Source organism: Vicugna pacos, chromosome 24 (genome assembly GCF_048564905.1).
Source record: "Vicugna pacos chromosome 24, VicPac4, whole genome shotgun sequence".
NCBI classification, from domain to species: Eukaryota; Metazoa; Chordata; class Mammalia; order Artiodactyla; family Camelidae; genus Vicugna; species Vicugna pacos.
Window position 1 is genome coordinate 2,670,987 of NC_133010.1, and position 19,403 is coordinate 2,690,389.

The 19,403-nt window shown below is 34.0% G+C and overlaps 1 long non-coding RNA gene across 2 annotated transcripts in view; it reads left to right on the top strand.

Annotated features, from left to right (window-relative positions):
* Positions 1-19,403, top strand: part of LOC140688851 (uncharacterized) — an 82,234-nt gene that overhangs the window by 3,403 nt on the left and 59,428 nt on the right. For both annotated transcript variants that reach the window (XR_012063692.1, XR_012063693.1), the window contains exon 3: positions 16,975-17,029. This is a non-coding gene — a long non-coding RNA (uncharacterized lncRNA). The remainder of the gene's footprint in view (positions 1-16,974; positions 17,030-19,403) is intronic.

Consider the following 19,403-nt stretch of genomic DNA (forward strand, 5'->3'; position numbering starts at 1 on the left):
TCTGGGCTCTCTGTCCTGTTCTGTTGATCCATATGTCTGTTTTTGTACCAATACAATGGTGGTTTGATTACTGTAGCTCTAGTATTGTCTGAAGTCTGGGAGGGTTATTCCTCCAGCTTCATTCTTTTTCTTCAGTAATGCTTTGGCAGTCTGGGTCTTTTGTGATTCCATATAAATTTGGGATTATTTGTTCTAGTTCTGTGAAAAATGTCCTGGGTGATTTTATAGGGATTGATTGCTATAGGTTGCTTTCAGTTGTATGGCCATTTTAGCAATATTAATTCTTCTAATCCAAGAACATGGAATATCTTTCCATTTCCTTAGTGTCTTGTAGTTCTCTGCATATAGGTCTTTCACTTCCTTGGTCAGATTTATTCCTAAATATTTTATCCTTTTAGATGCAATTTTTAAAAGGGATTGTTTCTTTATATTCCTTTTCTGATATTTCATTGTTAGTGTAAAGAAATATCACTGATTTTTGTATGTTAATCTTGTATGCTGCTACCTTGCTGTATCATCTCTAGTAGTTTTTGTGTGAATTCTTCAGGGTTTTCTATATGTAATAGTATATCATCTGCATATAATGACAGCTTTACCTCTTCTCTTCCAATTTGGATCCCTTTTATTTCTTCTCCTTGTCTAATAGCTATGTCTAGGACTTCCAATACTGTATTGAATAGAAGTGGTGAGAGTGGACATCCTTGTTTTGTTCCAGATTTTAGGGGGGAAGCTTTCAGCTTTTCACCATTGAGTACTATGCTGGCTGTAGATTTGTCATAAATAGCTTTTATTATGTCACGATATATTCCCTCTATACCCACTTTGGTAAAAGTTTTTATCATAAATGGGTGTCCAATTTTGTCAAATGCTTTTTCTGCATCTGTTGAGATAATCATGTGATTTTTTTTTGTCCTTTCTCGTGTTATATCCTTTTATAATAAACTGGTAATCCAGTAAGTAAAATGTTCCTCTGAGTTCTGTGAGTTGTTCTGCAAATGAATCCAACCTGAAGAAGGGGTGATAGGAAACTCCAACCTATACACACACAGTTTCTTTCTCTCCTGTGTGGCTGAATCTGGTTTATAGGAAATCCTGACATAAGCCTCATGTTTATGAATGCATGAGGAAATGCAAGCCTGCCTCATGCAGCTGTTTCTGTCAGGCTGCCACAGTGCACTTGACCTTGTGCTAGCCTGAGACAGGGCTGAGTTCTCTTTGTCTTCCCCTACAGAGGGCTCCCAGGACATCATTTCACCACCCTTCTGGGGATGGGCAGACTTCACCTCTCTGCAGTGCTCACAGACTGCGAGAGCTCATATCCAAGAGTTCTCAGCAATAAATCTCCCCCCCAAATCTGCTTATTTTCTAGCTACATCACACTAAAGGGTCTAATAGCTGTGAAAATAATTCTTAAATAATTATTTTGAAAATTTCCAAGAGATGATTTTCTCCCTTCACCTTCAAATGTAACATTTATTTTATTTGTAGTTCTTCATATACATTCACAATAAACACGTAATTATATTAACTGTAAATGATTAAAGGGCAGCTGGGGATAGAGAATAAGCAGCAGATTAGAGAGCTGGTATTAGGAGTTTCTTACTTCTCTCATGTTCACAGAAAATTGCTGAAATTACTTAGGAGTATTTTGCTAGGTAACTAGGCTTTAGAAATAAAATCCAGGGTGACAGGTAAATACCTGAGCCAAAAAGAGTTTTGTAAGTGTAATTGGATTATTATTTATTCCCTTTGTAATGAATGTTTTACCCATGGTAGTTAACCGTAATTAAAATTACATGTGATAATTTGGAAGCTTTATAAGCAGAGTACTTTGGGGTTCTGGGGTCCCCATGGGGATTGGGTATTAATTAAGAGAAAAGACAAAGTGAGGAGAAAATAAGACTTAAGTTGGTTTAAAGGAAAGGGTAGTTAAATAAGATGGTGAGAATGATTGCAGATGGTTAATCATAACATCAAATTCTCATGTCTCAAGGAATAATACTTTTGTTTTTGAATAAAACTGATAATTTCAAGATTTTTAATTCTCCTTCCATGTGATGCTAGCAATTTAAGACTTCTAAATCTTATGATATATGGGTATATATTACTCTGAGAATTCTGAAGTATAACACTTTTATCACTTCTCTAAGCAGTTGTTTTATATTAGAGAAAAATTAAGATGTGCAATGTTTTCCAAGTTACATTTGTATGTATAAGTTATACTATGCACATGTGTGGAAACCTTCAAGTTATTGCCTAAAAATTCTGTGTAATTTTAAAGGTCTATTGTCTAGCAGCACTATATGCAGAATGCATATATGTGTGGTTAGTAAACTCAACGCAAGATTGTTCTTTAAAACATTTTCAATTTTTTGTTATTGAACTTGAGACTAGACAGTATCTTTCCAGTTTGCAGATCCATCATGCTGCTGAACCTGATCTTTTCATCTTCTGAAGTTAAATTCAGATTTTGATAGTTCTCATATTCAGTTGGAGCAGATAATTGGCTTGACTTAGTAATGTTTACTCTTAATCTACAAGAATTTTCTTTCTAAAATATGCATCTTTTACATTAATTAATTGTACTAAAAGGAACTTTTGTCTAATCAGTAAAAGGAATTGTCTAATACATCACTAATTATAACAAAGTGGGATAAATACTATAATAAGGATAGGCCCCAACTCTCGGTGAAGCACTTGGGAGGAGGGCTGCAACTCCCTTATTGTTATATGTGAACAACATCTGTGAGAAAGAGTACGTGATAATAGGTGCTTACCAACTGGAGGACAATTTCCCCTCATAGACATTACCTGTAAATAACAATCAGATTTTGTTGCATAGGTACATATGTTGATTTATGAGCTTGCTTAGGGATTTATGCCCTTAAGTAAATACATAAAAAGTTATCTGAGCCATCATGTACCTTCAGTAGAATGAAAATAGTGTGATATGGTTTTCAAAGCACCATTAATAGAAAGAAAGTAAAATTGAATTATTGATTTAAATATAAATATGTTTATCTTGAATGCTAGCAACTAATATATAAAAAACTAAAAAAGAAGGGTAGTGAAGGAAATATAACTTTCAAACACACACACATTAAGAGGCCCTATTAAATAGTGTGTAAGTATTTAGGCTCTGGAGACATAGTCTGTGGTTTTCAGTCCTATCCCTGTAACTTACTAGCTTTGTGGCTTTAGAAAATTATTTTATATTTTGGTCTTTCTGGTTATTTTTCTGTGAAATGGAGAAGATATTAGGCTAAATCACATGAAGTGGTCATATTTGGATATTATATTTTACAGCTTTTTTGAGGTATAATTGATTTACAATAAACTACACAATTTAAACGTGCAACTGGATGAATTTTCATAAATACATATATACCTAAGAAACCATTGCCATAATCAATATGTAAGCATAGTAGTCACTCCAAAGAGTTTTCTTGTGTCCCTTTTAAATCCACATCTCCCTACCTTTTATCTTCAGGAAAACACTGAATTGCTCTCTGTCTCTGTGGATAGTTTCTTTTTTCCAGATTTTTGTTTTTTTAAGCGAATGGAATCATTGCAATATATATCTTTTTGGTCTGACTTCTTTCATTCAGCATAATTATTCTGACTCATCCTTGTGTTTGGAGATAGCAAAAGTAATTGCTGACTAGTGTTTTATTGTATGGATATTCCACAGTTTGTTTACTCATTCAACTGTTAGTGGGCATTTTGTTGTTTTCTGTTTGAGGCCATTGTATGTATTTAGATATTTTATATGATATATATGTTGGCTATAAATATTTGCATACAGGAAATGATAGAGAAAAAGAATAAGACAAATAAATGACCAATACATTTAGGAAAGAAAAAGATAAAAGTCCTCAATATCAGAAATGACAGAGGTGAGATTAATGCAGATCCTACATACACAATGAGAATAAAAAGAGAATATTATTAACAGCCATCTAGGAAATCTGATTAATTAAATAAACTGGAAAAATACCTTGAAAGAGAAAAATTACCAAAGCTCTCTCAAGAAAAAAATAGATATACTGAATAGTCCTATATCTATTAAAGAAATTGGTTTCATAGGGGGGAGAAAAAAACTTTCCATAGAAAGAATTCTACCCCTGGATTACTTCATGGATGATTATACCAAATGTTTAAGAAATAATTAATACCACTTCTACACAAATACTTCTAGAAAATTGAGAAGGAAAGAATACTACAAAATGTATTTTATAATAAGACCAGTGTTACGCTGATAACTGATTTAGATGAAGATGTCTACAAAACAAAACCAGAAATCTATGAAAGAACAAAATCTGTGGATCTAGCCACAAAAGTACTTCACACGAAGTTAACGTATCAAATCCTATAATATATTTAAAGATTAATGTATCATGACCAATTGAGGATTATTCTGGTAACACAAAAATCATTCAGTGTAATTCACTATATTCACAGACTAAAGAAGAAAAGCCATATGATTGCCTTGAGAGGAACTTAAAAAGAATTTGGCAAAATTCAATCTTCTTTCATGGTAAAATCTCTCAAACTGATAAAGGATAACTGTGTAAAACCCACAGTTAATAGCATACTTAATAGTTAATGAATGAATGTCTTCTTCCTGACATAGAGAATAATGAGGCATGCTGTCCACTCTAACCATTTCTATTTAACATTGTGCTGAAGATCTTAGACAATGTGATATGTTAAAAAAAAATACAGATTGAAAAGGAAAAGTTAAAAAATTATTTGCAGGCAACCTGATTTTCTAAATATTAAAGAGTCTACAGAGAAGTTGACATTTTTAGACTCCCAAAAGAGGAATTCTCTTGTTTTATCCTAATAGTAATATAATCTATTTCAAAGATTCTAATGACATATGTGAATACATTAATATACATGTAACACTTATCATAGTGTCTGTTCCAGGGGAAGTAATCTGAAACTCTTAGCTCATGCTGTTTGCCTTGCATGTTATCAGCAAAACTTGGAAACAATACAACGCGATTAAAAATTGAAAAAGAGATAGAATTAATGAGCAGAAAAATAAATATGAGAGATGGAATATGATGACAGCTTATGTCATAATATTATGTTAGTTTAAAAAAAATTACCTCTGATTGATGAGTGAAAACTGGCTCTTGAGTTTCCTCCCAATGGATGCTAAAAAGTAAATACCCATTGTCATCACATGTTTATCAGTATGCATACCATTTTGAAACAGTTTTTAAAACAGGTAAAGATACTAAGGAGATGCATAAGCATTTTTGTTAGTCTGGCCAAATAGAATAGTTCTGGACTCCATTAAAGACATAAAACAACCTAGTGACCACAACCCAAGTAATCTTTTATAATAAATAGAGCAACAAGTTTTGAAGTATATTATACAGGACTCATTTTCTTTTCATTTTACAAAGATAATCTTTGTACATTAAGTAATAATGTGTACTGAGCACAACAATGAATAGTAATGTCAGTAATTATAATCCAGGTAGACCTACACACGAGGCTCTACATAATTTACATTTATTATTTACAACCTTTTTGTAAGGTATTGTCTCTTGAAAATGAAGAAACTGATGCACAGAGAGGGTGAGTGATTTGGCTATGGTTACACAGCTTTTTAAATAGCAGAGAGAGCATTCAAAGGTCAGGCTGTCTACTTCCAAAGGCCACTGTTGACCTTAACTGTACTATACTGCCTCATCTTTTCTTCTTTGTTATAATTTAGTAGTGCAGTAGTTTTGTTTTGTTTTTTAGTAATTGTTGATGTGATTTTATGTCTCTAACACTTTCAGGTAGACTCATTTACTTGTCTTGGTCATTCAAAATGAATAAGCTTGCTCCTCTGAATTTCCTATCTTATACCCATGTAGGTGAAATTGATTAACCTGATAATATGGAGTCAAGACAGTGTAATGTTAAGCACACAGTATCTTGAGCTAGACTCTTTAATTTGTGTTTTTATTCAACTACATACTAACTCAGTAACACTACATGAGGCAGACAACCTCTCAAAACTTCATATTTTTCCTTTGTATAGTTGAAATAACAATAATAGCAATATAAGATTTACATGCATCAAGAAATAATTAAGATAATTAGGCAAGTGTTAGTTGAGTTGGGCAGTGGGAGAGGGTAGCTGCTTAACTTTGCCAAGGTTAAATAAATAGGAAAAAAACACAAAAATAATTTCTGTTCTCTTCCTTGTATTTTTCCCCTAGAATTAAGCAGATGTTTTTGCATCTTTGTTTAGGGTGAGAGATAAATTATTTTAAGATATTAATATTCAGTTTTTTAGTTAGCTTTTCTACCAAATGATTGTGAAAATGTATGCAATAAGGTGTTTTTACGTAAGATTATCCACTTTATCAATACATTGTATTTCATGTACATTGGGAATAAAAGTCGTAGCCCTTTTTCATGAATAGCACTTAAAATGCTGTATTCTATTTTACCTGTTACAGGGCAGCCACCTCAATTAGAACAATTGTTCTTAACAAGTAAATAGTATGAGCTATGACATATAAAATTGTACATGTAAAGAATTTAAAATTGTCTGGCATATGCTAAATGTTACGCAAGGAAAAATTTGTAGTAGTAGCATACAAATAAGGAGCGATTGCAGTTAGTGGTAGTTGTCTTACTAGACTGCAGGGGTTGTTAAAGAAAATAACAATGTGATTTGCTCTTAGATATACAGCATCTAATAGCTCTTTAAAAAGGCTTATTGAATAAATTGATAACATAATTAGTGAGTGGACAGGAAATATCTAAACACATTAAAATGGTGGACTACGTTCATCTAGATCTTCCGTAGAGTAATTATATTTCAAGAAAAGTAGAAATATGCTTTAGTTTTTACTGAATCTTCAAGAATTTGATCATTTTGGTTTCAAACAACTTGTAGCAGTATATCCATGTCCATATATTCCAAGAGAAGTTAGGGAAAATGCAAAAAAATCTCAATATTGTCTTATGAAATGGTTCAGAAATGAGAATAGCTATGGAAATTTCAGAAGTTATAGGAGAGATTCTGATTTATTCTGTGATATTGGGACTTGGAAAAGGGACAAAAATGGCATTGTTTAAATAAAATTTATATCTATTTTGCTTATGAACTTCATTTTAAAATGACCTTTAATATTTTTCTATGAGACCAGTGTTGTATGACTATTATTAACCTACAGTTACCATTGATGTGTGACTAATTCAGAATATATAGTGGTTTGATTTATATTATCTTGGAATCTGTCGACTGAAATAAAAGGCACAGCCTGTAAGTTGAAAGTTGTGTTTTATTTGGTGGACTTTCTTCGGACTTGAGCCCAGGACACAGCCTCTCAGATCACTCTAAGAGACTTCCACCTAGGCAAGGGAGAAGCCAGGATATATAGGAGTTTTTTGCAACAAAGACCAGTTAGTTGAAAGATCAAAAGGTTAACGTTAATTAAAGAAAACCAGATTATTTCAAGTTAAGGAACTTAGTTGTTTTCTATGTATGGGAAGGTGTAAAGGTGTGGCCTCACTGAAATCATTCCTTTGATATGCAGCTAGCCATCTAGGGCCAGTGTCCTGTTATTTCATATCCAGAGTTCCCCTCGAGTACACTGTTGAGCATGGTTGCAGAGACCAGGCTGCCTGCTTGTCAGCATCCTGAGTTCCCTCTGCTCACAGTCTGGGGTGGCAGTAGTGGCTGATAACTTGAAAGCCGCAGAATTATTCGTTTACTGATATGGCTGGCAATATTTTTCATTCACAAATCTGTATAGTAAAAAATATGCTATACATTTTTCCTTTGACGTTTTGGATATATTATTTAAAGGAAAAATGTATTTTATTAATATACTTTTCAAATGCTGTGGGTAGTAAAACATTTATTAATAAAGTATAAAGAACACACTGAAATAGTTCTTCTGAGATACAGTTGAGGTTTACTCTAAGAAAGTACCTTAGGGGAAAGGGAGAAGGGTAAATTAAGAGTTTGGGATTAGCATATATAAACTACTATATATAGAATAGATAAACAAGGTTCTACTATATGTAGCACAGGGAACTACATTCAATACCTTATAACCTATAACGAAAAAGAATCTATGTATATAACTGAATCATGCTATACACCAGAAACTAACATTGTGAATCAACTATACTTAGAAAAAAGAAAAGTACTTCATCTGCTATTATTTGTGTAATACCAATGACACAATAATCAAATATTAGGTGAAATTTAACCTAAGACCTTTCAAAGGTTTCTTTTGTAAAACTCCTGCCCAAATAATCTTGTGAAATTCTTGTATAGTCCGTAAAATCTGGAAGGCCACCGTCGATGACTAAAAGTTCACAGAGGTAGTAATTTGTTTTATTGCTGAGATAATCATAATGGCTACCTAATGTTCTTCTTTGGAGAAAACCCTTTTAATGGTCAAACATGGGCAGCTAATGGACTTTGTACAAGGACAAATCAATGAATAACTGTCTCTTAATATTTACAGATGGATTGAAAAAAATGGTACTTAGTTGAAATCACAAATTCTATAACAGCAATCTCGCTACTAGTTTTTTTTGTTTTTAATAGGAACATTGAATGAGGACAAAATAGATACAGTGGAGAGCCTAACACGTTTGTGTGCTAAGTTTGTAAATCACAGGAAGTATTAATTTTTTTTGCTGGAAACTAATTCAGTTAAAAAGATAGTATCAAAAATCATACAGTTTTAGAAAGTTAATCAATATTTTATAGAGTAACTCAAGATAAAGCATTTAGGAAGGCAGAATCAAGAATATAGAGATATATATCCTTAAAATAGTGTGTCCTTCTGTGACCTAAATATGATCCCTTTAAATATAATGTAGAAAAAAAGGGAAACAACAGCAAGAAATCATTGTCTACTACTTGCTAGCAGTTGTGTCAGATACTTAGATATGCATTATTTTTCTTAATCTTCGTGAATTTCATTCATTAGATACTGTGTTTGAATTAGAAACCAGTTGAATGTTTGATGAAATAAAAGACGCTGAGGCTTAGAAAAAGAGGACAAATAGCACTTGAGATCAGGGAGGCAGGTGATTGAAAATACTTTGACACATACCGTAAGTGTCAGAGGAAGCCTCTGAAGTATTTTAAAGAGTGATATGATTACTCTGGCTGTTGTGCTGAGAATAGACTGAAGCATTGAAGCCTAATTCATTAATCCAGGTTAGAAATGATGGTGGCTTGTACAAGGTAAATAGCAGTGGACATTGTAAGAAGGGACTAGATGTTTTATTTTTCTGAAACAGAGGCAAAACGATGTACACAAACAGCACATGTAAGCTGTCAGAGAGACTGGTGTTGATCGTGTTGCTAAGGTTTTCACTCGGAGATGGAGTTTTCATTAACTGAGAAGAAAAAGATTGTGCGAAAAGCAGGTTTAAGGATAGAGAAGAACAGTAGTTCAGTTCAAGGCATGTTGGGTTTCTGTTAAGAAGGAAATTGGATAAGTTTAGAAATATATAGTAGGTAATTTGATCTCAGAACTCAGAGGAGAATTCTGACTAGAGGTATAAATTTGAAATGTGCAAAAATACATAAACATAGCATGTAGATAAAGCCATGTGACTGATTGAGCTCATCAAGTAAATGGTTATAAACGTAAAAGAAAAGTCAAGAGGCAGAGCCCTGGGAAATTGGAATGCTAAGGAAATAAAGAGAAACTATTAAAGAAGCCTGTGTAGAAGACATTGAAGTAGGAGGATAATCAGGAGAGAAATGGAACGGTCTAATAGCCATGTGAAGAAAATGTTTCAAAGAGAGGGTAGTGGTAAACTATTCATAGTTATTTAAATGGAATGCTAAATTTTCCAAACATGTTACAGTGTAACCATGTTCTCAGGTAGTTAAAGATTTCTTTGGATAGTCAAAGGCAATATACAGGCTTTGAGTAATGGTAGACTACATAATTTGGGCCAACCATCCACTTGAAAAAGTATGTAGCACATATGTTTAAAGGCACTAGGTACCTAATACAATAGTGGAGAAATACAGGCCAGGTCTGGACATGGTAGAAGTCCAATGCTTTGAGACTAGCAGTTGATGCCCCTTTGCCCTGTGTTTTTACTTAAAAAATTTTAATTTTGATTTTAATTTTTTAGTGAAGTATAGTTGATTTACAATGTTTCATGTCTACAGCAAAGTGATTCAAATTTATATATATATGTGTGTGTGAGTATTTTTTTAAATTTTAGCCTTGTTTTGTAAATCTTATTTTATTTATTTTTTTTGAGGCGCTTGTGTAGATTAGGAAGCTGAGCTAAAGTTTTAACATCATTGTGGGCTAAGGCAGCAGAAATTTGTGTCCAGAACACAACGGAAGGGAACCCTTGGTTAACCCATTTGATCAAATAATCTTAATTATTGAAATTGGACAAAGTGCAGATCTGCTGTTCTTCAAACACAGGGCAGATGGAAAGGTAAGTTTCTCAAAGATTAATATGATATATTGTACCTCAAATTATTCTTGAAATTTTCATGGATATTTAGTGCTCAATAAAAAATAACCAGCCAGAGGCAAATTAAAAACATGACCAAAAGCAAAGAAAATTATAGAGAATAAAAATAGATTCACAGAAGCTCTAGATAATGGAGTCATCATACTTATGTATAAAATAACTATATTTTATATTTTAGAAATATAAAAAATTAAATATGTGACAGAAAACTAGGAACTTCCAGAAACAGCCTAAATGTCCATCAACAGATAACTGGATAAAGAAGATATGGTATATATACACATAGGAATGTTACTCAGCCATAAAGATGAATGAAATAATGTCATTTGCAACAACATGCATGGACCTAAAGATTATCATATTAAGTGAAGAAAGTAAGACAAAGAAAGATAGATTTCATATATCACTTACATGTGGAATCTAAAACAAAATGTTATAAGTGAACTTACAACTCACATAGAAAACAAACTGATTACCTACGGGGAAATGAGGGAGGGATAAATTAGAAGTTTGTGATTAACACATATAAAATAGATATATAACAAGGACTTACTGTATAGCACAGGGACCTATATTCAATACCTTGCAATAGCCTATAGTGGAAAAGAATCTGAGAAAGAATATATATATATTCATATATATATGAACATACATAACTGAATCACTTTGCTGTACACTTGAAACTAACACAACATTGTAAATCAACTATATATTCATGAAAAAAAAGGAACTAGGAATTTCCACAGCTAAAATGCATAGTAACCAAAATTAAAAATGCAGTGGATGGATGTAATACCCAAAAGCAAAGAAATAATGATTAATAGGAAGAGAGAGAAAGAGAAGGGAGGGAGAGAGTAATTGCAAGATAAAGTCTATAACTAAAAAGTATAGACGAAAAGCATAATATACCAAAAGTACAAAGAAGTAGATAAGAGAAGAATTAGAAAGTAATGACAAAGAAATACAATGACAAGAATAAAATAATCCTGAAGATTTTTTTTTTGACTTCTAGTTAAGTTGATAAATCTCTGGCAAGTTTCCTCAGGAAAACAGGATAAAGAACAATTAACTAAAAGCAGAAATAAACCTACCATCTACAAGAATTAGCAAAAAAGAACAAAAAAAGCGCAAAGTCAGAAGGAAGTAATAAAGATGAGAGAGGAAATAAATAAAATAGAGACAAAGAAAATAGAAAAGATTAATGAAACCAAGAGCTGTTCTTTTGAAAAGAGAAACAAAATTGATAAACCTTAACCAGATTCATCAAGAAAAAGAGGTTCCAAATAAGCAAAATAAGAAATGAAAGAGGAGGAATAACAAATGATACCTCAGAGATACAAAAAAAAATCCTAAGAGAATACTACAGTTACATGGCAACAAATTGGACAACCTAGAAGAAATTAATAAATTTCTAGAAATATGCAATTTTTCAAGACTGAGTCAGGAATAAATAGACATCGGAACAGACTGATCTCTAGTAGTGAAACTGAATGTTTCATCAAAAATCTCCCAGCAAGCAAAAGTGCAGGACTGAGCCGCTTCACAGGTGATTTCTACCAAACATATAAAGAATTAATACTTGTCCTTCTTAAACTCTTCTAAGCAATTGAAGAGGAGGAAACACTCCAAATTCATTCTATGAGGCCAACATTACCCTGATACCAAAACCAGAAAAAACGTTACAAAAAAATTGTCTTTTTTATTTAAAGTCAGTTGATTGTAAATGTTAACCACATTGAAAAAATACAAGATTAGTGCTTGATTAAATTTCTAGGGCAATAGTTTAATCAAATTGACACTTAAAGTAACCATCACAGTAGAGGAATTCATAAAGTATATCATTCCCATTACATAGTATCATTCCCATTTATGTATAAGAAAACTGAGAATAATTGATCTTTATATAAAATCCCTAATTTCACTAAACTTGTTTGTGGCTGAGCTAAGATTTTCATTCAGGTCTAGGAGTCTCTCAAATTCAAAGCCTTAACCAGTGTAATATAAAACTAAGACCATGAAAAATATTTTTAAAACTGTATTTGAAACAAATCAGTATTTCTTGTAGTTTTATATTTGTCTCCCTTTTCCATGTGTGAGAGAGGTTGAATAACAAATAGTTGGACATAGTCAGAATTCCACTATGAAGAACTAACTCTTCTGGTCATAAGCAGGTAAAGGAAATAATTATAGTGCTGTTAACATTTTTCCTTTAAAGTATGAAATACAAATATTTGATCTGAATTTTCTTTGATTAATTCTTAATATTTAGTGCCAATTGCATTTAAACTGCTAAATGTCAAGTCACTTGAAACATGAGATGACGAAAAGGTGTTTTACTTTATTTGTGAAAACGGTTGAAGAGCGCATTTTTCATATTCTTTTTCACAAAGTAAACAGCTTCTGATTTATTTCAGCTTTTCATTTAAAATATTGCATTATTATATTGTGAGTAGTAAGGCCAATCATGACATGCTTCTGCAAAGTGTTTTATTCTTAGCATTAAAGAAGAAACTAGTAAAAGGTCGTGCTTGTCAACTTCATTCGTATTCAAGTTGTCTAAGTCATAAACATTCCACCTTAAAAGCTTTCATATTCCCTGAACTGTTCAGTTACTTTATTTCCCTATCAATCTGTCACATTTGTATTACGTCAATTATGCATTTTTCCCTCAATTCATCTTTGGCAATCCTTTTCAAACACGAATTAAAAATAAAAAATAAAAATAATTTCTAAATTCACTTCACCCCTTTTAAAATTTTTAAATGGCAAGGTGGATTACTTAAGCTTTGTATTATTTGATAGAATGATTAAATTTTAACAGTATTATGAAAGTTTATTTGAGCAATGATCTGTAGGTGAAGTAAATTCTTAATGTTACATAAAAAGCCAATAATGTTTTCAGTCTTTAAAAATACATTATTAAACAAATGTTATTTTTGTATATTATTTTTCATATAAAAATTATGTGAATTAGGTTGAGAATTAGGGAAAAATACAAAAGGAATAAGTCAGATTTCATCCAGGAGCATGATTTCCTCATGATCTATCTTCAATATTATAAAAAAGAAATGTTAAAAGTAAAAGAATAAGAAGACTTCAAAAATGATAAAGCTAATTTAGTAATACCAACATCCTATAAGTAGAATTTCAGACAAAAAACATTACTGAAGTTAAAGAGGAACATTTCATAACAAAGCACCAAGTTAAACTTCCTTATGTAATAACACCAAATGTATATACATTAACATGGTTTAAAATATATAAAGTAAAACTGACAGAAATAAAAGGACAAAAATATAAATTCATAGTCATATTTGGAAACTTAAAGTAAATTTCTCTTAGTAAGTGATAGGCCATGTAGACTAAAAATAAAAAATACAAATTGAACAACATGAAAAACAGACTTGAACAAAATGACAGATAAAGCACATCAACCAACACCTCCACAATGAAAAGTATTTTCAAATGCACTTGAAACACTTTTTCCAAAATGAGTCACGTACTGGTGAATAAAAGCAAGGCTTAACAAATTTCAAAAGCTAGAATAAAATATAAAAAAAAATGTTCTTTGACAACAATGAGACTAAGCTAGAATTAAATAATAGAAAATCCATTACGCAAGCAAGCAGTATGCTTCTAAATAACCCATAGGTTAAAGGAGAAATAAAACAAAATTTGAAAGTATTCCAAACTGAAGAAAATGGAAATATGAAAAATAACTATTGTGGGGGAGCTAAAGCAGTGCTTTAATTTATACTCTAAAAATATGTGTTTCTAACATACATACATACAAGTAGAAGAAAGGAAATAATTGAGAGAAAATCAGAAATCAAAATTAAAAAATATACAGAGAGATCAGCAAACCAAAATGTAAATTCTTTGAAAATTAAATAAAATTGTTAATCCTTTAATAAGTCGTAGGAATAAAAGAAAGGAATATAAATTGCCAATACTGAGAATTTAAAAAGTAATTACCACCATATATTTTTATTATTAGAATAATAAAATATATTATGTATAACTAACAATAAACTCAAAAATTTTGATGAATGGGGATATTTCTTGAAAATACATAACTTGACAAATGCAAGAAAGTAGTAAACAATGTGTGGTCCTCTAGTTATTAAAGACACTAAAAAAATGTAAATAAAAATGTAAATAAATAGGACATGGTATTCAGTGATAAATTATTTGAAATACTTAAGTAATAATATCATCAAAACAAACTTACAAAGAATGTCTTTCTTACTCATTTTGTGATACCAATAAACCATCCTGAAGCCAACAAACAAGACAATAGCATTTGAAAAAATAGTTAAATAAAGGCCAGCCATCCCGTAATATGAGAGAAACAGGTCACAGACGAAGTAAATTTGCTCTAACTCTTCCCACAGAAAAACACACTAGATTTTCCCTGTTAGTGAATTGATTTTTATATTGGTTCTAGGGAAATCAATTTGTATCCCCTGCATTATGGATAGAGAAAGACTTTTTGTTTCTTCCCAATATTTTTATTTAGATAAATAATTACATCTACTACATAATCTTGTTTTGCAGCACCTTTTTACTCACTTGAACCTAAATCGAGATTACTTCATTGATGCTTTATATTTTGCTTCCTTCCCATTGTCAAAATTGTAGACATAGCTAATTCCAGATGTCATTATTTAAAGTACAGATTTCGCTGATGAAAAAAAAAATTCTTTGCGTGATCAAACTTTCAGACTCCTGAACCTTCTAGGCTCATCTGTGCCGTTCCTTGTAAAATCCAGTTTTAGTAGAAATTTTTCTCTCAATTTAGCAAGAACCCTCTACAGTATCTGATCATCCTTGATATCTGATCTGGCTACTAAGACTAGTTGCGTTGAACGTAGGAGTGATGATTTCTCTTTGAGATTCTGATTTCAATTATTTTCTGTAAACACTCAAAAGTGGAATTGCTAGACCATATCATAGTTCTATTTTTAACTTTTTAAAGAACATCCGTACTATTTTCCATAGCAGTTGTACCATTTTGAATTCCCACCACTCGAGTACAAGAGTTCTAATTTCTCTACAACCTTTGTAACACTTGTCTTTCGTTTTTTGATAATAGCTGTCCTAAGAGGTGTGAGGCAATACTCACTGTGGTTTTGATTTGCATTTGCTAATGATTAGAGATGTTGAGAGTCTTTCCACATGTCTGTTGGCCAATTGTCTGTATTCTTAGAAAAATGTCTTTTCAAGTCTTTAACCCATATTTGAATTGGGCTATTAATTTTTTATGTTTTTGCTGCTGTTATTGTTACTGAGTTATGGCAATTCCTTATATATTTTGGAAATTAACCCCTTATCAGATACATGGTTTGCAAATTTTTTTTCCAATTTCTTTATATTCTGTTGATTATTTCCTTTACTGTGCAGAAGGTTTTAGTTTAATTTAGTCCCCCTTGTTTATTTGTTGTTGTTGCCTTTGCTTTTGAAGTTATATCCATGAAGTCATTGCCAGGACCGATCTCAAGATTTTTCTCTACGTTTTCTTCTAGAAGTTTTATGACTTTAGTTCTTACATTTACGTTTTTAATCCTTTCTGAGTTTGCTTTTGTGTATAAGGGTCAAATTTCACTTTTTTGCATTTAGGAATCTAATTTTCCCAGCACTATTTGTTAAAGAGACTATCCTTTTGTGTGTGTGTGTTTGTGTGTTTGTAGTCTTGGTACTCCTGTTGAAGATCGGATGACCATACATATATGGACTTAAGTCTAGGCGCTCTATTCTGTTCCATTGGTCTATTTATCTTGATGCCAAAACAATTGGAATATTTACTGTGAAATATAAATATATCTGTGACTTATTTTTGTGTGCATCAGCAAATTAAGAGCAGGAACATGATGTGTGTGTGGGATGGGGTGAGAGAGAGATGTGTTACCACTGAAATCTGACAATTTCATTTCCACGTTTAGCATAACATCCCCTTCTACCTTTCTGTATAATGTTAGGACAGTTCACTTTCACTGAGTCTCTCCCATGAATTATCAGAAGTTTTGACTAACATCAGGCAAGTTGCCAGAAATCCATACAGATTCATAATGCACCAGAGGTTACATGATACTTGAGTAACTGTGCCAAACCCAAAACTGGGAATGAGAGGCTCTCTTTTGATTAAAATAAATTTGGAAAATAGAAACCTCTAATGGATGATCATTTAACTCAGGAGATACCAGAGGGATTGGACAAGAAGCTTTACCAGTCCAGCCACCACCATCTCTTAGCTCAAAGATTTCAGTTAGTACTTTGTTGGTAAATGTTCACCATTTCCCAAGAGCCAATAAAATTTTCTTTACTCATTTTATTTACATTTATGTTTTATTTATCCAAATGCGTTTAGCACTTACTGTGCTAGATGCTCTGTTTTAAAAGCTTTACAAATATTAAATTATTTAGTTTGTTTAATCATTATAACGTTATGAAATAGTTACAATTATTATCCCTATTTTACAGAAAAGAAATCTGAAGCACAGAAGACTTAACCACCTGGCTGGAGATCACAGAGCTGGTAAGTGACAAAAGGATTGGAATTGATGGGTCATAAGTAGTAATTCTTTTTAAGATGATTTCCTTTTACAGAGTTTTACCACAAATTAAATTGGGGCCCAGTTAATAATAATTAATTATTATATATGATAATTATTATTACATTTTACAAAAATTCTCTATCATGAAGAGGTTGCCAAAATTACTCAAGAGAGACCATTATTTTAATTACATTGTATTTAGGTTGATCCAAATGAAATTTTGAATATTGAACCATTTTTTTCCTACATAAAAACCAATTTCTTATGGTTTAATCTGTTAATTATGAGGAAATTGAGTCAGTCTGAAATTTAGCAAATGACAGAAGCCTTTTACATTAGACAATAAAACAAGTAGGGGTTATTGCGTAATCTAGTCACGATAGTTAAGTATTCATTTAGTTTTTAGATATTGAATAACTCCCAGGTAACTTGATTTTGTAAAGATATATAGAGTTCAGTAGGACTGAAAGTAGAAGATTATATATTATTATAAAAGTACCAAGAAGAAGCCGGACTCCGACGCTTTTTTTTTTTTGTCGTGTTCAATAATTTATTGATTATACAAAGTGATTCCTCCCAGGACGCGCAGCAGCAGCGTCGGCCCTGGGCCGACGCCCCCGCCAACGTGCCAGGGACAGGGACGCGGGCGCGGCCAGGGTCCCTGCACGCCGAGCCGGAGCCGGGCCGCTTTATAACTTACTCTGTAAAAATGTATATACACACTCCCTCCGGCGCGGGCGGCTGGCGTGGGGCTCCGGCCTGCATCCCGTACCCTGGTTGTGCGGCCTCGCCGCCGCGTCCTCACAAGGCGTCCCCCGCGCCGCCGCCGCCGCCGCCGCCGCCGCCACCGCCGCCGCCGCCGCCGCCGCCGCCGCCGCCGCCGCCGCCGCCGCCGCCGCCGCCCCGGCCGACCAGCGCCGCCGCCGCCGCCGCCGCCGCCGCCGCCCGGGCCGACCAGCGCCGCCGCCGCCGCCGCCGCCGCCGCCGCCGCCGCCGCCGCCGCCGCCCGGGCCGACCAGCGCCGCCGCCGCCGCCGCCGCCGCCGCCGCCGCCGCCGCCGCCGCCGCCGCCGCCGCCGCCGCCCGGGAGAGCCCCAGAGCCGAGCCGCCCGCGAACCATCTCGGGGCCGCACCGCTGCCGCCGCCGCATTCGGCACGAAGCTCCGCGGCAGCCGCTCGGTCAGCGCCGCGCTTCCCGGAGGGACTTCGCCGCCGCCGCCGCCGCCGCCGCCGCCGCCCGGGCCGACCAGCGCCGAGTTCGAGGGTTTGTGCTTCTTGAGCAGCCGCGTGATCTTCTCGTCGTCCGAGTTGGGGCCCAGGGGCCGGTTGTACTCGTCGTCGTCCTCCGCGTCGGAGCCGCCCGCCTGCAGCTTCTCGGCGTCGGAGTCCTGCTGCTTCTTGGTACTTGTATAATAATATATAATCTTCTCCTTTCAGTCCTACTTTGTCTCTTTTATATAGACAGAGGATCATGGGGAATTGTATTACATTTTCAGATTATATTGCTAGTCAGTCAGTACTTTCTCTCTCTTACACACACACACACAGGAAAAGTCAAATTTCTTTTTGTGACAAGGAGTAATTTTACATCTTGGAGCAAAGCATTAGTGAAGTTATGTTTCTCACCCATTAACAGGCCACTTAAGGTACTTAACCAAGTGAGAAGAAAATGTACTTTTACACAGTTATCTGCACATAAATGTTTATCACAGTCTTACTCATGATTATTCAAAACTGAAAACAACCAAGATGCCTTTCAATAGGTGAAGGGATAAACTATGTACATCCATAGTGGCATATTATTCAGTAATAAAAAAGAATGAGCTATCAAGTCACAATAAGACCTGGAAGAGCATTAAATGCATACTCTGGAGTGAAAGAAGTCAGTCTGAGAAGACTACAATAATGAATGTGTTTAACTGTATAGCATGATGGAGAAAGCAAAACTATAGAAACAGTAAAAAGATGAGTGGTTGCCAGGTGTTTTCTGGAAGGAGGGAATAGTAGGAGAGGAAAAATACTTTTCCCTCTCTCCTTCTAGGTTCTTGGCTGAGACACTCTCTGTAGTAAAAGAGTAATAGGCGAAAAAAAACAGAAATTCAGTAACATGTATATACCTCCTGCATACGTGGGATTTACCCACGAAAACTGAAGAACTCTCCCAAATGTCCCAAGTCACCACATTGAATACCATCTCAAGCAAAAGACAAACGAAGATGTTAGGGGTGAGGGGAAGCCAGTTACAAGAGGTTACTAGGAAAATCACAAGAAACAAAGGTAAGGGTATTATGCAAATTTAAGTTGTTGGCTTCTCTGCTGATAAGAGTTTCTAGAGATATATAGTCACCCTTCTCTT